Raw genomic sequence first — 20974 nt, 5'->3', positions numbered from 1 at the left:
TGCAACGGCAGATAATAACATGCCAACGTGTTAAACCGCTACAATTGCACCATAACACTCCTCCTGAAGCAGTATTATTATTTCCTCTCTGAGATCGGCGACAGTCGGTTGCCTTTGTTGTACATTTACAAAGGATGCCGGCTTCCACAACAATAACAAGTACATATACTGCCACTAGACGATAAGCTGCGCGGCTTTTTCTTTTGTTATGAACCAGGGCCGGCGCTAGTCATTTTGCCTCCCTGGGAGGTGGCGGCAGATGCCGCTCTATTTCGACCCCCCCGGTCATTACGCAGCAACGGAAAATTGAAAATCAATATATTCCTAACTAAAACATCAAAATATAAAATAAATAATGAGACTTCTTATGCTATTTCAATACTATTCAGCGCAAAAGAATATCTCGCTCGATCACAGTTTTCAATAGGCTTATTTTTTTCTTCTCTTCAAATTTTGCCGCTCTGGGCGATGGGACGGTTCGCCCTCCCCTTCCGCCGGCCCTGCTATGAACTTGGTCACCCATCAAAGCATGGCAATTTTAACACAGAAAACAATATGTATCGCATTAAGCAGCAAAAATGACAGCCTCCTCTATGCAATTTCTACAAGAACACGTGCCGGAGCCAGAGTTGAAATGATGTTGGAGCCACATAATTTATTTATTTTGAATAATTCCAAAATTATGAAATATGAACAATTTGTTGCTGCTGTTCGCTGCTCTCTTGCCAAAATGCTTTATTGGGATGCTAACACCATGACTGGCTTCCTCCTTCATGAACTCGTGCACGTTGCTTAGAATTTCCCGAGCTTGGCTATGCAAGGTTTTTGATTTCAACTTCGACAGAACTGGAGGCATTATGGAATTTAACGTTCATCAGCAAACACACACTTTTACATAAACACACGCAATACACGCACACAACGTCAAACCGGTCAAATACTTAGTATAAAATAAAAATATGGTGCTTCCAATCCAACAAAACTCACCGCCACTTTACCTGCTTTCCCCTTCCGTGACAGAAATAGTGCTTCATTATTACAGTTGGCAACACTAGTTACTAGCTAGCCAATGAACATGCACTGCATAAAAGAAGCAACGACTCCGCCGTGCTATATTGCCACATTGCCGTCCCTGCTGACCGGTGGGAACCGCGAGCTGGAGCGCTGTTCAATTGTTTTCAATGAAGTTTGCGCGAGTGTGTCCAGGAATGGAATGACAATATGGCAACAATAGCGAAGGTTTTCGAGCAGGGTAGAACACGTGATGCTAAGAGAGAGGGAGACGAAACGAAAATACGTTTCTACGCAACGGCAAATTTACGTGTGTGGCACTCTAATGGAATCTCATTGCCCCTACTCGCGGCTCGCGACGTAGAGTTTTTGGTTTACTTTCCATTATCACTAATAGATGGCATGACGTGCTCAGACCTGTTCCTCACACACTGCCGACAGAGATCCCACCTACAGCACGTTCAGCGAATCAGCGAGTTGTCTCTTCAACGTCTTCACCAATAAGAGAGCGAAGATCCGATGATCGCTCCAAGAAGTTACAGAAGTGTTTCAAGTAGTGCAACATGGCTTCGTAGGTAGATGTTACCTTTTGCCGAAATAAACAATAACTATCGTAAGAACCGATTTATGATGTGAAAACTCGACTACAGAAAGTGTTGTCAAAAGTGATCAAAGTGTGCCCAGATCGCGATATGAAACCGGACGGTGTTATGGTAAGTACTTTGCTGCTCTCTTCTTAAGGAATTGAATATTTACGCACACGATATTTTGTTGCTGAAGCTCGAGTCAAAAGCTCAAGGGCATTCGGAACGGCAGCTGGCTTGCTTGTTTGGTATCGTGTTGTGAATGTATCTCTAGAAATAGCACGTGAACATTGTCACACACGTGTGATCCACACTGATTGTCGGCGCATGCTGAGTTACTTATCATCGGAACACTGGAGTTGGAAGAGTTGTAAAGGAGTCTTTTTGTGAATTTCGAATCCCGATTCACTAAAAATAGATATGCATGTTACATTACCCAGGTTCAAATAATTGCTGTAACGTCTGCGCGAAGGGGGTTGATAAAATGTCTTATGTATGCCACATTCCACGATGTAAATAATCAAGTTTAGAAAGGGGGAGGGGAAATCGGTAAGTTTTTTCGTGCACTTTGTTTATGTTTACAAATTATCAGATCTAACTTTGTTTTTTACATAAATGTTGAGCGTAGCACAGCAAGGTCTCATTATTTACAACAATCATTTGCACATATAAATAATTCGGACGAAGTATCGGAGAAACATTCAACAAGTTCAATTTCAAAGTAAAGGTGTTTTTGTTCGGTACGTGGAAAGTAAATATTTACTTGACATCAGTTTACAATATCTCAAGGAAGATGATTTCCCACAATACCTTATCGAAATTACAATTAGTGACAGGTGTTCTTAGAGTGAAAATACTGTTTTGTAAAACTAAAATAGAAATTACGGGTTTATTTAGAATTTTCACTGTTGGGTGCCAAGGTAAATTTAACGCCCCATAGCTGTGTTGGCTATTGTTGTGCCCTTTGAATCGAGGAGTCGAGCGTTTGTAGTGGTGGCTGATCATAGCATAGCCTCCACTATTTGTTATTTCATCTCTTTGTGTACAAATAAATTAAAGCAGTCCAAGCTGACTGATGGATATTTGTGTCAACGGAAGATGCAGTTTTGAAAACTGAATTCCTTATTGGTGAAAACACTCAAAGCATGGAAAAATTGGAAATGTTTAAATTACAAAGGGACCATTGACATCTCCGTTGATGTTTTGCAAAATTTGTGTGGGACTGCAACCCGCATATAGAAAAATAAAGAGATGGGTACTGGATCGCCCCAGAGAGAGAGAGAGAGGAGAGTGGCAACCCATCCCAGCCTTTTTAGCCCTTTTTTGTGTATGATGTTTACTATGCCCATTCGTTTGTTCCACCGCACTCTTTTTTTTTCTGTAGTGGAGAGACATTGCACAGTGGATTTAAAGTGGATTGCACTCTTAGGTACAGTTCCCGTTAGTCTATCTGAGCATAAAGTGGACCTAAACTGTGCATATCTAACATTCATCGATCTTGCTAAGTTAGTTATATTCGGTCTTTACAAATTGATACTTTGTTGTTTTTTTTCCTTGTTCGTTCATTTGCGTGGTTATTGCAATTAACGTAGAAAAAATCGAATTGCATATCATGGTAACGTTTCTCTGCTTGGAAAACCTCTTCGGAAGTGTACTTGTTACACTTGCACATGAACGTCCTGGGGGTGGGGGCCAACGAGACACACGTATTGCCCCCATAATAGTGCTGCCCCCTTCAAAACACTTATTCAGATTGAATCTATCATGTTCCTGCAACACCCTTCCAATAATTAATATAAATTACTGTGAATGAAATGAAATATATGTATATGTAATATACAAGTTTATGGTAACATCCATTTTCCAGGGGGGGGGGGCGTGCCCCTCTCCTTGCGGACGCCCATGCAGTAGCACGATCCTTTGCTGCATTCACCCATCTCAGGTTGTTTCACGCTAAGGTCCTTCAAGTGTCTTGGAAGCACAATAAAATCTGTTGAGACGCTCCTTTTTAATTACGAGTTCCAATTTTATCAGGGAAATTGTCAGAATAGTTCTGTGAAGTGATTCCATAAATTAGGTTAGGTGGCAAAGCACGCTGCTGATCGATCTCACCAGCCCCCGGTCTCTGGTTCGATTCTTGGCGTGGGCACGATGTTCCTTTGCGAGTGTCCGTTCATCAGTTTCACCTAACCGTCATTATAGTCGCGATTGGCCTAAAAAGACCAATAAAACTAAATAATCAATAATGTGATACTCGATGAAGCATGCATTTCAGCACATGGTTCGTGACATATAGAACGATCCATTGAAGTATAGACCGCCGCGTCAGTATTGCAGAATACTGTGAAGCAAACGTGTTCCCACCCCATACTCACTTATAGATGAATGTGAAATCCTATTGTAAAACTCAGCTATTCCTACCCTGCAATTTACTGCACTTATATTTTGGATGCCAATATAAAATGGACGGCTAGGAGACGTTAACGGGCAACGTAAAGAAAATAATAAAAACTTACTTCAGCTTCTCTCGATATAAAATATAAATACACCATTAACTCACGAAGTGGATTTAGTTAGCAGAGAGTCCTTGAAATGCCTTATTATTATTTTTTTCGGTGCCGGAAAGCGATCTCTTTTCGTTTGTTATGACTTATGAGCAATAAAGTATTTTTTTAAGAAAAATAACCGCGTAAGGCACAAAAAGTAGCGTATTTTCTGTCATCAAAGGAAAACGTCACCATTTATGGCCAGGCTACAAGAAATGCTGCTTTAAATGACTTGGAGTTGTGTTGGGTGGAAGTTGGACTAACTGAAAATCCTTAACATTTTTCAGACAACCATAATATAGCCTAATATGCGCCTCAATATTAAATAACATCATATGGTCCAATTTGTTACGATTATGAGTTCATGTTAACTGCTATCAATACAATATGCTACACATAGCGTGCAAAAGACATACAACATACAATTCAAATTAATAAACAACTTTTTGAGTGCTGATAATGTTATTGAAAAAAAAACAATCCATTGTGCTAAGTCACGACTTTGTTTATTAGTGTTGCAATGGACTCGCAAAATGTTGATGTTATTTTTATGTGCTGATTTTGATTATATATATCGTTACTAATGGCCTAATTATCATCAATTTTCAAAAAGTGTTCAAACCTTTCCCTGAACACCAACGTATTTTTGTTTTGAACCCCCTCCCCCTTTGTGTTTTTTCTCTTAATTGAAGAATCCCTTAGCGTAACACCGTATCAACTTGTGTACTACGTGTATTTGCATCATAGGCATGGATGTCCAGCAGGATGGAGCAAGCAAGGCAATTTTTCCGTGGGGATAAAAATGTTGCCCCCTCAAAAACATTCATTCACATTGCAGTTATCACGTTCCTGCAATACCATAACTTACTGTGACTGAAATGAAATACTATAGCTATATGTGAAATATATAATTTTAGGTTAAGATGTACAGAGTATTCCCTGACATTCGCTACGAGACTCGGCGGCAAGCGGACCGGCATCAGAGCTTGTCTCTCCCGGTGAACGGGTCCGCGACAGTCGCACGCTACAGTCTGTTTTTTTTTCGCTCTCTTTCCCTTTCTGTTGACGTTACAGACTGACGCCAGTATAATCCTCCCTCGGAAGTTGTGTTGTGTCGTGTCCGTGTGTTGAAGATTGTGGCTTAATATGGCACCACAAAAGTTTACATTACAACAAAGGATTTATCTTGTCGAGTGTTACTTCGGAAAGAGGAATTGTGAAGAAGTACAACGACGTTTTGCAACGAAATTTCCTGGTGTTCCCGTTCCACATAGGACCACAATATTAAACCTCGAAAGAAAAATGTAAAAAATAAAGTATACGAAGACAATCCTCACACCATCCGTGAGTTAAAAGAGAGTATTGTACACTGGCGAACTTTAAAAAAAGGTCTCCCTCCTCTTAGTTAGATTGGAAGGTAGTTGGAAACACTTCATTATTCCTGTATTAGATAAGAAACTGGGCGAAGGCAGTTGCAGACAAGGCCATCACTACCGTATGCGCACGTAAACTTCTTTCCGGAAAGCTTTCTGTTGGAGTCTTGTCAGGCATGATCTGGGCAGTTTGTGGAAGATTTTTGTGTTCCTACACCCCCCTCCTCTGTGTATGTGTGTGTGCGTGCGCGCGAGCACGCCGACACCCGTTTCTTTTTAAGTTTGGCGTATTTTTATTGCATCGACTAATTGCTCTTATGGCTGGGAATGAATCAGGTTAGCAATGAGCAAATATAAAAGTATAAAAAATACCAAAATTTCTGGCATCAGTTATTATAGCAGTAGTAAAGGTTAGGTAAAGTTCCTCGTGCGTATAGCAACGTGCCATGAAGGCACATTTAGGGGATGTGGTAGTAGGGCACTGCATATTCTCGAGCTCGGCCATTTTGGAGGTGATACGATCAGCACCACGCTCCAGCCGCCTTTTTTTCGCCAGGGTTGTAGTAGAAATGAGAAAATAGAAATGTTTTGCATTCTGCGTATGTGACAGTATCTTTGGATATTGTCCCTGAAATATCTGTTAACATCCTAACCCGCAGTTTTTTCAAGATAAACTAGTTGAAGGCCACGAGTGGTTCCTGAGAAGTAATGAACATATCACAGAACGCGCACTAGTTTAGCTCACGTTTCTTGGGGGGAGGGGGGAGAATGATATATAAATTTATTCTACGAATGCTTACGTCATTGTGACCATGGATTGTATTTTGCAGACTAACGAGTATTTGGCGTCTAGACACAAGGCCAGTATAATGGTTTGTGGAGTTTGGGCTGTGTCCTACGTTTGTGATTGCCTTTCGCAAATTTCGTCTTAACACACCTTTCATCCTTATCTATGTGATTATTCAAAAGTGAAAGAAAAACGAAGTAAAATAAATAAATCAATTGGTCATTGAGTCCCTGCGTTTTTCAATATTTCTTCCTGAACGAAAATTAATGTTTCACCGATGTAATGCATCAATATAGTCATGTGAATTATTATTTTCCGTCATCATATTGTGCTTAATCATTCCTTAAGGCACAGACTATAACGCTGTTGTCCTTAGTGTAAACGATCTTAACTGTGTGGAAGTTTTGATGTAGGCAAAAAAAAATGGTTAAGAGCAAATCCCAATTGATTGTTAGAAATTTAAAATATTAGGCCTATAACACTGACGTGACGCATATTAACTGTTCTTAGTTCGCTGTCAAGGAACGATTTCTCCTAACTAGAAAGGATTTCGGCCTCTGTGGTAGAGTGGTTAACACAGCTTGCTTAAACACCGCCCTGGCATTGTGTTCGTTCGGTGTTCATTGTGACTGTCCCTTCATCAATTTCATCATTTCATCGCTCATCCTCATCGTCGCGTTTAGCCAAAAGTGGCAGAAGAGCGAAGTAAAATAAACCAAATCAAACATAAATATTAATCTGAAGGGAAAAATATTCCATTACCAAAAATAAAATATATAAATATACAGTAATTACTTTGTTGACACTGCAGTTTTTTTGGCAGTGTGTAGCTGTCTTAGGGTCGTATGTTCGAATTAGCTGACCTCAAAATATACGAAGAGTGAACGATTAATGGAAATGGGGATGCACATTTTATTACTTTAGTAAGCGTTCAGTCGTAAATCCTGTGGACATAGTGTGATTTTCGTGGAAGGAAGGGTTCCTGGGACATCAACTAGGTCGACGTTGACTTATAACATTACGAGGGTATGGATTTCTCTCAACAAGTGCAACAGATGTTTATGATCATGGAAATTATTTATACAATTTGAGTAACGTCGTTTTCTACATCTTGAAATTAATGGTGACTGGAGATGAAAAGACACACGTGGCAGATTGTAACGTACTTTGAAAACAGAGGTCTTAAGTTCGAACCATGATTAAGGCATGTTTGCCCCATCACATCCATGTTATCAATTGGTCAATCATTCTCATCGCCACGGATTAACCAAGAGGCAAGAAGGCAACGTAATATATCCTAAATAGAAAAGAATACAGAAAAGGGGCAAGGAAATGCACATATCGTGCAGAGTCGAGGTTGTGTGTTGCAAGACGGAAATGTGTAACTATTATCGCAAGAGCATGTTCAATTATATTAGGGCAGAACCATATATCACACAATGCAGGTGAAATTGTTGTAGGTTGACGTGAACTGTTAATCTGCCTAAACTCTTAAAATACTCTAATATCAGGTTTTTTCTTCCACTTATTATTTCAATTTTGAGGGTCTTCATGACCGAGTGCTTTGCATACTGCTCTATGAAACCGGAGACCCTATGTTCGATTGATTGATTCATTGATTTGCTTTATTTTACTTCTTCTTGTGCTACTTTTGGCTAAGTTGCAAGTATGGGGGAGGCCTCCCCGATGGCGCAGTGGTAGCATCGTCGCCTTGTGAACAAGGGTTCCCGGGTTCGGTACCCGGTGGAGGCACATAGTGGTTAGGATCCAACTTTAAACTGTAGGTCCAGTCCCGATTAGTCTTACTGTGCATAAAGTGGACTTCAAAAACAAACTCAATCAAATATGGGGATTATTGACGATATGATAAAATTGATGAATGGACACTCACAAATCCATGCCCAGGCCAGGATTTGAATGCGGGACGCCTGGCGTCGTAGCGTGATGTGATAACCACTCTACCACTGGGGCCAGACACTATTTTCGAAGCTTGGGTAATATTTAAGGGCTTATTGTGTTTCTTCATTTTTTTCCGGTCACTACAACATTCGTCCTTATCGTTGAAAGTAAACAAGAGGGACATAATATGGTCGTAAAAACAGCAAAGTTACCACATATGCCTGTCACGTGCCGAAAGAAACTACCTTCTTTGCTCGTTTTCTTTCTATATTTGTTTTAGAGCTAATGACAAAAGAGATAAAAGAAACGAAAAAATGAACAACCTATTTTCATTCATGAAGGAAATAAATCGCCAGCTCAGAACCTGATTTCTTGAAAGCTCAAAATGGACAACAAATATTTCTTCCGAGGCCGAATGACCTCAGAAAGAAACGCTGTGCTAATTCCTTGATGACTCATGGTTAACATTGCTCTTCTGTGAGGTGTTCACGACTGACAACTGTGCAGCTCTACCTTATCTTGCATAGAGTTTTGGCATTGACGCTGGAGTGTTTCCAACTAAATATATGTTTTTGTTTGTTGCTTCCAATCTAACTGAGAGGAGGGAGACCTTTTCTTAAAGTTCGCCAGTGTACGAGAATTACAGTAGACGAACTTGCACTTGTAAATGCCAATTTCCTTCGGAGATGCCAGGTATGTGTTGCAGCAGAGGGACATCATTTTCAACACCTTCTGTAGTCAAGGTTAGTACACAATATGAAAACTGTAATTTTAATAGCCGATTCCAGCGACTGTCGCGGACACGTTCGCCGGGAAAGACAAGCGCTGATGCCGGGCCGCTTGCCGCCGAGTCTCGTAGCGAATGTCAGGGAATGCTCTATTTTCCAAGGGGGTTGCCCCATTTGCCTCCTTCCAGACGTCATGCATGCCGAATGAAAAGGTTCTAAAGCATAAGAAAATATATGCAATGTTGACACGTTGGGCAAAAAGTGGGTGGAGGGTCCTAATATGAACTTACTATGATCTTTTAAGTATGATGCATTTGCTTAAACATATTCAACAAAAAGGCGATACGGCCCTGTAAAGAAAGCCGAATGTCAGTCTCGATTTCTTGTGCTGCCATTTGCTGTTCTTGTTTAGGATCGTATTACGTCAAAGAACAAGTACATAGTACGGTACGAAAAAGTCTCGAACTTGTCTCGTCTCAGCACCCTGTAAATTTTTGTAAGTCAGAGCCAATCGTTCTATTGTAAAAACAATAATAGCAGCATATGCAATATCTCAGATACACTTGAAAATGACTTAGTTCGTTTTTAAAAATGTGTCGATACCTTAGTACCATATTTCAACAAATATTTGAGGTACCATCATTGTTTCCATATAAAATCGAGTGGAATTTGGATCCATATCAATGCCAATGGTTCACATCCTTAAATAATAATAAATAGAACAAGAAGAAGAGGAGAAGAATGGGCTTTCGTTTCCCGTTTGGAATAACTGAAAAATATGAAGAGTGATAAAAGGAATATTGATTGATTGATTTAGTTTATTTTACTTCGCGTTTTGTGCCTCTTGGCTAATTTGCGAAGATGGGGATGAGTGATGAAATGATGAAATTGATGAATGGACATTCACAAACAACCAAACCCGACCGGGATTCGAACCCGGGACCCTTGGCGTCGCAGCGCGATGTGCTAACCACTCGGCCACAGGGTCGGGCGAAAAAGGAATATTGAGGCAGGCTTCGAGTTGACCGTGTGAAACTAAGGGCCGAATCACACTGAACTGGAAAATCAGTGGGAATGCCCTAGTTGGCCCTAGACTTGCTACCTGACTGGAAATGCTGACAGTCGGACTGGTTTTGACCATGTTCTAATTACACCCGGCTTTCTCTGCTAGATTCTGTGGAACTGTCAAGGCGACAGTTCGGTCATGTGAAGATCTGTGAGTTTGGGAAGGAAACGTTTTTTTGTCTGTGGTTTCTGAGTGTTGATTGTTTTTGTTCGGTGCTCGATGAAAGAAAACTTAACAGAGATGATGTGTATTGGTGTTCAGTTCATTAATATTTAGCAATTTATCTAAAGCGATGAGATTTGTACACGACAAATGTGATTAGTCGATAATAAAAATCCTTAATGTGTATTAAATGTTTAACATATTTAGTTAAACATTTTTTTTATGAATGAATCCTGCGATTCTCATGTATGATGAATATACATACCAGAGTTCATTAAATAGCTTGTTGAGTACACATTGACTACCATATTTTCTTTCAAGTCAATTTATAGTCCATATGTTTCTTTTAATTTTATTTTATTAATAACAGCAATAGGTACGATGTTCTTCAAATCGCTCGTCGATCTTTTTAGCTTCTGCTCTGCGCAATGTCTTGTGGGAACAAAAGTATACCGACACGTTCGGTAACGAGTATCGTGCGAGGCGAGAATTAGCAGATGAGCCAGTACCACACAACAAGGACGTATTGGCGATATTTAAAATCGTTGTATAATCCAGGGTTTTTATTTCAACTTTTTCAAGGCCGTAAATATTTAGTTTTTATAATTGCTTTATTTAATATTAATTTGATGTGTGCGTGTGTCTAAATAAAAGCTGACGTAGTACAACGACTCTTCTGGTGCTCAACATAATTGTTTTATTGGGAGACGCTTGAGCCTAAACTGTCCTACAGCACTGTCAGAGACGTATTTAGGGGCGAGGTCCAAGGGTCCGGACGCTCCTTCCCCTGAAAGACTTACCAAGCACTAACATATTAATATTAATCTGAAACTTTAATTTTCGTCAACTGGATCTAACATTCTTTCTTGTTATTTAATAAATATTGAAATCTTTACCTATTTGGCTGTGATTTCCTTGCCAGGGCAGTTGCTTTCATACAAAGTTTAGCGATCTTAACTGCATGGTACATAATGAATACATGCGTTTATATCTCTCTTCTTGCACCGTTTTTTTACCTATTAATGTAATAATAGCAATACTATATCAATTTAATATTATTTTAATTTAATATAATTATTTTAATTACAATATTATTACTATTATTATTATATCTGAGATTGAGACACAAGTGATGTAGCCTCGTGTGATTCAGGCATAAGTCAGATTCGTACGCCCTTGGTGAAAGAAAGATGCGGACTGTGGCAAATATCAGTGATCTCTCTTGGCAAAGGTTGGTCGTTTCACAAATATTGTAATAGGATACAAATAACACTGATAAGAGAAGTAGCGAAAAACCGAGCACAGCTGCGGAAGATACAAAAAATAGCTAAATGCATCGACGGCAAGAGAGTTCAGAGCACGTTCCACTTGATCAAATGCGCGAAGATGATAAAGCACAGGAATTCTTATCTGACCCCACAAAATGTTTTACTCATGCATGAAACTACACTTGATGCGGAACAGTTTCCAAAAAACAAAAGCCTGCCTCCTCTTCCTACGTAGGCCGGGGGAGAAGTCCTGTGGACAAAGGCCGCCTTTGAAGTGAGCTTCATCGAGAAACCAACTCTCGCTACAACCTCCACGGACAGTGGAGTGAGCACGGAGCAAGCAGGTGTGTGTGATCGTAGAGACCAAGGGTCATTCTCTTGATAGAAGGAATCAACTTGGAAGAGCGTTTGGGAGGGCATGAGGAAGGTGCACTTTTACACTGTTCTCAACAGTGGTGACGCCAGATGAGCAAGGTGGGGTGGGGGGGGCGTTCTCCCTTTCAACCAGCCCCTCCAGCAAGCAAGGAAAGCTCGATACATAAATTCAGGGTGCGAAATCATTGAAAACTAGTGGGGGGAGAAAGTTCTTAATCTACAACCCCCCTCTCCACAAACATATGTGTAAATTATACGATATACATATTTGTAATGTTATTAAAAGTAAAAATAAATTACTCAATTAAAATATATTATTATTATTAATTACATAAGTAAATTAATTTGTTATTTTATACGTATCAGATAGTGTAAAGCAGATAACTAATTCCTTTACTAACCGGTTAAAGATATTAATAAATTATGAAATAGTTGAAGTGGTTTTATTATGTGTAAGTTTTTCTTTAGTTTGTGCATTATGTTATTATAAATCAATTAGATTTCATACTTATTATTATCTTGCATTCTTGTTTTACTTTTATTGTGCGTATTGATGTAGATTTGTTAGTGATCTATTGAGAGAGAAAGCATTCAATACTCACAACCATATTAATTTGTGTGTTTTCGAAATTATTCGTAGTAAAAAGTAATTGCTTATGTTTTGTTTGTTACAACAAAAACTCTCCCTCTCCCGGAAATTGTTGGTGGGGGGCAATCCCCCTCCCCCCCGGATTTCGCACCCTGCATAACCCAAATGATATTTTTTGTGCATGTGTTTAGGTATATACTGCCAGTTGATTGATTTGGTTTATTTTACTTTGCTTTTCTGCCAATTTTTGCTAATCGGAAAGATGAGGATATGCTGAAATTGATTATGGAACACTTACAACAATGCCCAGGCCGGGATTCGAACCCGGGACTCCTTGCATCGTAGCGTGGCTATGCTAACCTCTCCATCGCGGAGGTCTGCTCCAAGAATCAAACGTCCATTCGTTGTGTTCGTTTACGAGTAGAACCGACTTACCAAGCGTCGTCGTAGATTTATGAATTGTTAATGATTTAAGTAGTTGGCTTCCTAGGTGCCAAAGTGCAGGATTGCGAAAGAAGTTGAAAGGAAACATGATTTATGATGCACTGCAGGAGAGACGAAGTTCAAAGAGTCCATTTAACAGACTAGTTATTTTCGGGCTGAAAGGAGGGGGCTGAGCTGGTCAATGTCAGATCGACTTCTGACATCTCAGTATACAACTGGAAATCCAGCACAGCGGGGACATTCTGAGGTTAAAGGTCAAGCAGTTGTTATCCTGTCGTCAACCACGATGGATAGTCAGTCAAAGCACTAAATGTAAGAACACTAACGTGTCCTCGATTGATTGAATGAGTTCATATTACTTCGCCTTTCTGCCACTTTTGGCTAATCGCGAAGATGAAGATGAGTGATGATGAAAGGACACTTACGAAGAACACCTATGCCCAGGCCTGGATTCGAATCTGAGACCTTTGGCGTCGTAAACTCTAAAAAGTTGACTGCAGTATTTAGGGTACCGTCAATTTTCGCTTCCATTCATCTACCGTTAAAAAAAGTATTAAAGACCATTACATAGTTAACCTTATGAAGCACAAATGTTTTATTCATTTATTCATTCATTCCTTTATTTTGAACCTAACAGGTTTTATGCCGTTTTTTGTCCATTACAATACACATATAAAATGTACATATTTGTTTTACATTAAAATTATCAGTTCCCCCCTATTTTACAGATATTAGATTTAAAAAACTACTTTGCCTTTTACAATTGTATGTTACATTTCCTTAAAAATGATAACAAACTATAACCAATCCGCACATCTGGATTAACATCCAAAGTTAACAAATTTGTTGGAAATTGAACCTTTATATAATGTTTTATACAAGACATTTCTCTCGCTATTATATTTTGAGCATTCCAGTATTATAGGTTGTGCATCTGCACTTTCCCAGCCACATTCACATTTCTTATTGTTCGTTATTCAATTGTGGATAAATGTTGCCTAGTACACAAATGACCCGATCTCCGTCTATTAATTAATACAATTAAATTTCTTGTAGCACTTACATGATAAAACCATGGTTTGTGTGTTTTGAATTCAGCAAATGTTCTGTATGATTCTCCAACTATAGTAAGTTCATTGATAAAACCGGTTTGTGTGTTTTGAATTCAGCAAATGTTCTGTATGATTCTCCAACTATAGTAAGTTCATTTCGACACCAATCAAACCTTTCATTCAAAATTGTGTTCTTTACTCTAGGGAGATGATCCATATAGTATAATGATAAATTCGTAATATTTGGAAGACACGCTGCTTTCATTGCACATTCATCTACATGAGAATTGCCTGTAATATTACTATGTGCTTTTACCCAAGCAAATTCGATGTTTTTTCCAGATTTTTGTATTGTTTGGACTAATTGTATACAATTTATAATGTAAGGGGATAATTTGTAAATATGAATGTTTGTCTTTGTTTTTCTTATTTTGGTTCATTGGTGAAAATTATCAATGCAGTTTCCTAATATGCTAAATTATGTGACGTTATTGGCTGCGTTAGTTGAGCCAGTATGACGTCACGGTGGAATATGTTTATTCGCACTGACTAGTCCAGAAAGGATATCAGATTTGATTTATATAGGAAAATTTGAAACGGGACAGGCCAACCTTTTAAGTTTTCGTGTCGTGTCGTGGCACTCCACTGGTAATAGCGGAATTCTGTCACGTACTGCAGCGCTACAATACTTCTAGTGCGAAACGCCAAACCTCTTGCACGACGACTTACCTGCAGGAAGAGAGAGGGGAAAAGAAGAAGAAAAAGTTCACTAGGATGCATTCTTAGGTACCTGAATCATACGCCTCGCTTCTATTATCCCTTGCATACCTATGACGTCATGTCCGTTAAGAAGAGAACCACGGATAGGCACCCCCCTTTGTGGTAAACATATTTCAAATTATAATTCCTTTCCTCGAAATAGTTAGGCTGAACGATCGCACTGCGTTCTCCTAGTTGTTAGTCCATGCGACCAGCCGTGGCTGTGATTTGTCGAGTGGACATCTAAAACGTGTACTATTCGTTCTGGGTCTCTTTTTTTTATTGCACGCCCATCTATGGATGGGTCCACTTTTTCGAAGCGGTGATGTGCCAACGCAATTCGCTTCTTAGTCATTAGTCTTGTAGTGTTAGTCGTGGCATTTCGAAGCTACGGGAGCTTTGTTGGGGTCCGGGGAAGGGAAAACGGCCACAAAAACTGGAGCCGGGTGGATTTACTACCAAGACCTGACAACTTCATTCCCCGCATACCGGTCGAGAGAACCTGCTTGCTTCAGCGCCATCTCGGTCTCCTGATCGAAAAGCTGCAGGGAGGAATTATAAAAAGGCTCTCCCCCCCGTTTATGGCCCGTAAAGACAAAAATCTCTGGAAAAGCTTTGTACTTTGTATGCTCGGGAAGAACGCTAACAACCTTACATGCAATTCTTGTAAAGTGTACAACGTCTATGTACTAATTACACTGCCGCGTGGCCAAGAGGGAGGGATCAAGGATGTGACGTCACATTTGAACACCTGAGGTAGGTTTCATACACTTCCCCACGCTAGAAAAAGGTACTTTGGTACTTAACTGCTCTAATGTTGTCGATTGATGGAGCAAAAATTCCATACGAGGTACAGACTTCTTCCAAATATGCAGAACGAAAAAAAAAATGTCCCACCTCTTTAGCGCTAGTCGCCGACCTACAATTCCTGTTTTTACGTGGCATTACGAAAGGGAATGACACAACGAAATGGACACTTGACTTAATTTCTCGCATGCACACCAAAAAGAGCTCGTTATACGTGATCGGCAAGTGTAAGAAATGGACTACATCCACAATTAAGTCTGAATAAACATGTTAAGTTCGACCAGACTAGGCCGTTTGTCTGATTAGTGAAACAGGTGGTTGTTTCTATTTGTTCACTTAGCTATTTTTTTTTAAGATGCCACATGTGATGAATCTTTCAAAGTTCTTAGATGTTTCTTATTTTGTCCATGAGCGCGGAATAGGAATGACAATCTTAATAACTATTAGCGGTTTGGTGTCGTTCAGTGGGATGCACATGTATTGTTCGGCAAATTGTCCATGACTGTTTTCCAATAATTTTTCTCTCTTATATCCTACATATTTTTAAGGAATGAAATCTTAAGTATACTAGTTCAGAGATTGTCGGCGGCTTTTTTGACGTTTTGATTCAATTCTTGAAGCTCTCGTGGCGTAAAACAAACAGATTGAACATGGTGGACAATTTTCTTGGTAATGCTTATGCACTCAATTCTACAAATCCCCAACCAAAATGCAATACTATTCCGAAGAAAAAAAAAATCGCCTTTTAGCACCTTGTAAAGTGATGAGACAAAAATGCCTTTTATGTGGTGCTGATTCGTTATATATTTGATAATGGGCCATGGGGATATTTTGCGAACATTTTTAATAGGGTCTATATGCATGCACAGTTATTTATGGCGTAACTGTGTCATAAAATGACGTCACTTAATGAATGCGTTTCACCAGGCTGTAATTACAGCTTGATGAACACATGTTGGGTTAGCATCAATCACAGACATTTTGGGAATGTTTATACCTTCACCAAATAGTCCACCATTCCTTTGCACGTATTCCGAATGTGTATATGCCGGTACAGCACTGTAATGCCGGCCTCAGTATATAATTCTCCATTAAGCTTCATATACAATTTTTCTGCTCAGCATGTTCAGTTATATAGGATGTTCCAAAAAATGTATACACACGTTAACAGTAATATCAAAATCAAGCACTGGCATTGGAAGAATTACATTCCAAGAAGAAGTCATGCTGTCAGTGCAAATGATCCGGACCGGAAAGTGCAGTTTGATGAGCGGTACTTGGCAAAATGTACCGAACAGATAGATTGGATGAAGAGGTTCAGAAGAATACCCTCCGCGTTCGCCAGACCTCACGCCACTATACTCTATCTCGGGAATCTGTGGAGCAAGCGAACATAAACAAGTCTGCTCATGCTCAGTATCGACTCGAGAGTGCTCGACCAATGAACGCATGTGAGGCGAAGTGAGTGAGGCTGCATCTACCAGCTGTTAGAAGTTCACAGTACATAACCGCTAGGAATTGTTATGACAGCCATTGAACGAGAATGCGCAGAAATATCAATCTGGAATTTATTTTAAATTTTGAAAATGAACTATGTCTTAATAAGCACTTACGTTATAATTATTCAAAGTGTGTATATGCATTTTATTAGTACACCCTGTATTTTGATCACTAGTCGTGTTACTTGCCGAATCACATGAGTAATTGTAACGGTACTTCGTTACTTTGCTTTATCTTACACTTACCAGGACGAACCGTGATTTGTTATGTTCCAAACTTGTGCATGCCAAGGAAAATATACACTACAGAGAACAGGTGTGATGCTTTGTGTAAACAATTAGGCTAAATACCCTTATTGTATGACAAACTGGATCTAACATTTAAGAACATAGTATTACCCCCCCCCCCTTCCCTCACATCCCGATGAAATAGCGCTCGGAAGCAAACACGAAGCATTTTCGTTGCTGAAGATGTATGATCTAATCGTCTTTTGTTCTGCAAAATATTGTTAAACGTTTCGACAGCAGTTATAAGTGAGCTGGGTGGCATATCTTAGCTTAATGGCATGTTAAAGCGGTGCTATTATCATTTCTCATTCAAGTATCGCGCAGCTTTTCATTAATCAAGCTCCTTGAACGAGCTAGCTGGAGGTAGCCAGGAGCGCGTTACACATTTTCTGTGTTAACGAACCATTGCAGACTGTGTTACAGCGTGAACTTGGAACGTGACATTGCTCAGGGCTTCTTCTGGTATGTGTTCTTGTCATGTTTACGTCGCGCTGTCATTAACATTCGCTACATCAAGCTTCAATAATTATAAAATTACAGTGTCATATTCCCTGCCTCTTGGCGGAAGTACCTATTATATGGTGGTTTTGAAAGCAAAAGAGCAAGCAGATCGCTTGTCAGAGTATTAACGAACACGATGTCGTTGCATTTAATAAGTAAGGAGCGGATTTTTGGGGGGTTAAAAACTGAAAAATATTTATTTCTATGCAAACAAGCAAAAATATTTTCATTCAATGTGCTCAAAATTCTGTCAGACATAGGCTTTGCTGATATTAAGGGCGAACTCGACAAAGAGGTACTATTTTGTTCAACGGTACACAGTAGTACAACAGCATAATAACGAAAATGGATTCGTAAACTATGTTTCTTGATACGAATTGTCATTATAATATTTCCATTTTTTACATGTGACAAATGTACGATGTTTTTGTTCTTTTAATAATAATAAGCAGTTAATACATCGTTTATAATTACTGTGCAGCGCCACAAACACACATGTTTACCACATAACTGTAACACATAAATTGTAGGGCAAAAAGCTGTTTCTATAGTAAGATAATCCGTGTAAAAATACTGTAAGCTTAAGTGTAACCCTACTATAAATAATAATAATATTTTTTTGTTTCGATCATCTTTTTTTACAACCCGTGATTCATCGTGAATTTTAATAATTTAAATTGTATAGAAATCTTGGCGGGAACTGTTTATTTAACACTATTACCTTATACTTTCAAAAGTTTTAGCCTTGATGTTCTCAGCATAATGTACTGCGTAATTTCGAGCTTAGAAGTTTGGAAGATAGTTCATATTAGCACACATTTTGCCCAGTAATTGTCCGATGGGAGCTCAGAAATGATAACTCGTGCAGTTCTGATTCCATTTTGTATTAAGAAAAGTTGTTTGCTGTAATGAGCTTTATGGGCTGTGAAAGCGTACGTTGGCAAGCGCACGTGGCATATGCACATATGTTTGTTTCATATATTTCACGTGTTTATAAATCGAGACAAGGTCTAAACCCTTCCAAGTCTCGTTTGGTCTCGATATTATTCCTAATTTAGAACAAAGTGATAAAACAAATTTGGCCAGTCCCAGTATTTTGTTTGTACGGAACTGTACAGCCAACTGCAAATATAATAGGAGGCAAATTGTCCATCGCAATTTTCATTCTTATCTATTCTACATCCTGTGTTGTATTAAAGAATGGAATTCTATTGATGCGAAGCAGATGTAGCCCTCCCATGATTGACGTTTTTATTTTAATTTATGATCATTGCATTGTGGAAAACAGACTGGAAGAAAATTTTGATGCGCGATTCGCCTACCATTTCTATTGCCGTTGGGTGTGCAAAAGTGCCCAATCGTCTATCGCCATATACGTTATGTATTCAGGTAGAAACACTGTCGTATGCAGAGGGTGGGCTGAATGGGCTGCAGCCCCCTTCTTAAATTTACATTTTCGATCAAAGCAAATTAACAATTCTGGGAAAAGAAATGCAAATTCGCCCTAAAATGACCCCCGATTGCCATTTTTGAGAGTGGAAAGTTTTTAATATACGAAATATCTTATTGAGTATGCCGCCCCCCTAGATGGCAGCTCTGCACTATCAAGCTTTAGAATTCCAGCCCCTCCCGAAAAAAATCTGCGTACGCCAGTGGGTTCAAGAATTAGAACAAAACAGGCCACAAGAAAAGAGCTCCTTCAACACCAACACTCGGTGCATATAATGTAACGGAAAAATGAACAAGAGATCATTTCTGTCCACGCATCTTCGAACTTCACTGTACAGTCACCGGCAATAAATATTTGACATCTAGATCCAAAAATACTGAGTTCCCTGCAAGGTGTTGTGTTTTTTTTTTTTTATTTATTTAATTGAAACACAACAGGCGCATACTCAGTTACAGTGTTCAATATACATAAAAAAGAACATAACTAAGAAAATTAACAAAAGTTATGAATGACGTAATATAAATTTACATTTAAGAACAATTGTGAGAAGAATTTAATTATTAGATTACAGAGAGAAAGGAAACTCGGAGATAATACAACAATAAATGACGCTAAACTGTTGGATATAACCTTACAGCTGAATGCAAACCAAAATTCAATGAATAAAACAAAACATGTAGAAATTCAACGAATAGATCCAACTCCGGCGATAAGTGGATTTTAATAGCAAATTTCCAATGACAACTTCTACAACCGCCGTAGAGCTAGGCAACACACACAACGGCTTGCAGGGAAGCGAGTATTTCAGGATCTAGGGGTCCCATTTTTATTGCCGCTGACTGTACAAGGGCAACAGAAATTGAAGATTGTACAGGGCGAAGTACATATTTCAACTTCCATGTAGCATTTACCAGATCATAATTAAGTTAGATACATCATGTCATTTGAGTAGTGTTTCCAGGCGGATTAGTCTGCCCACTTTATTCCCTCCTCTCCCCACTTCCCCCTGGTTCTGTCCGCGCTGGACGCCACTTCTCGTCTTAGTCATCCACCAACTCGGAATGCAGTGGTAGCCAGCTTTTTTTCTTCGCAGTCTTTTTCTTTTTTCTACCGATACTGGGTGAGGCAGGCGAGTCTCGTCTCGCAAACAGGCTTTGTAAATGAAAAACAGCCCCACCTGCCGAGGATTAGAAGCTAAATAAATCACGACGAATCAAATACAAAAATAAATTTACGCGTGCGTAGAATCGAATGGCAGCGTCCGAGACATTAGGTGTTCATTCGGCGGAGAATTTATTTTATTGGCGTATCATTGCGCAGGCGCGGGGTGGCGTGGTCTTGAAATGTGTAGCAGCAAGTAGGTGTACCGTCTGCCCCGAGGTGTGGGTTTTCTCATTCGGACTCTCGCAAGAATAATTTGGTGTAGATTGGGATCCGTTTATGAGACTCATCAATCCAGTTTTTCTTTTATTTTGCGATCAAAGGATCTGCCCCTGGAAATAGCTTGTTGCATTTCAAACAGCTCAACACCCCTCCCTCCCTCTTGCCGTTTGTCAAGGAACGAAGCAGGTGCTTATGGTTGGGTACACATTAATCACCTGCTTTTGTCCTAGTGCTTTGAGGTATTCGCCTTATCAAGACAAGCGTGACAGGTTTATGTTTTAGAAATTAAGCGTTGATTTGCAGGTTCCTTTTTCTTGTTGTCCCCTCTCCTTCCTTCCTTCTCAACCATTTCTAATTTTGACACAGCACGTTGTCAGTTATTTTTAGGGCTAGGAAGTTGATG

General features: G+C 39.4%; 1 protein-coding gene across 2 annotated transcripts in view; it reads left to right on the top strand.

Moving 5' to 3' along the window:
• The first annotated feature begins 1515 nt into the window (after positions 1 to 1515).
• The window catches only part of boi (brother of ihog), a 109879-nt gene continuing 90420 nt past the window's right edge, over positions 1516 to 20974 (top strand). For both annotated transcript variants that reach the window (XM_083114078.1, XM_083114079.1), the window contains exon 1: positions 1516 to 1724. The gene's annotated coding sequence lies outside the window, so the exon portion shown is untranslated. The remainder of the gene's footprint in view (positions 1725 to 20974) is intronic.

Source organism: Lepisma saccharinum, chromosome 28 (assembly GCF_977018435.1).
Source record: "Lepisma saccharinum chromosome 28, izLepSacc3.1, whole genome shotgun sequence".
Lineage (NCBI taxonomy): Eukaryota > Metazoa > Arthropoda > Insecta > Zygentoma > Lepismatidae > Lepisma > Lepisma saccharinum.
The sequence above is the reverse complement of the archived record's forward strand: the minus strand, read 5'-3'. Positions and strand labels throughout refer to the sequence as shown.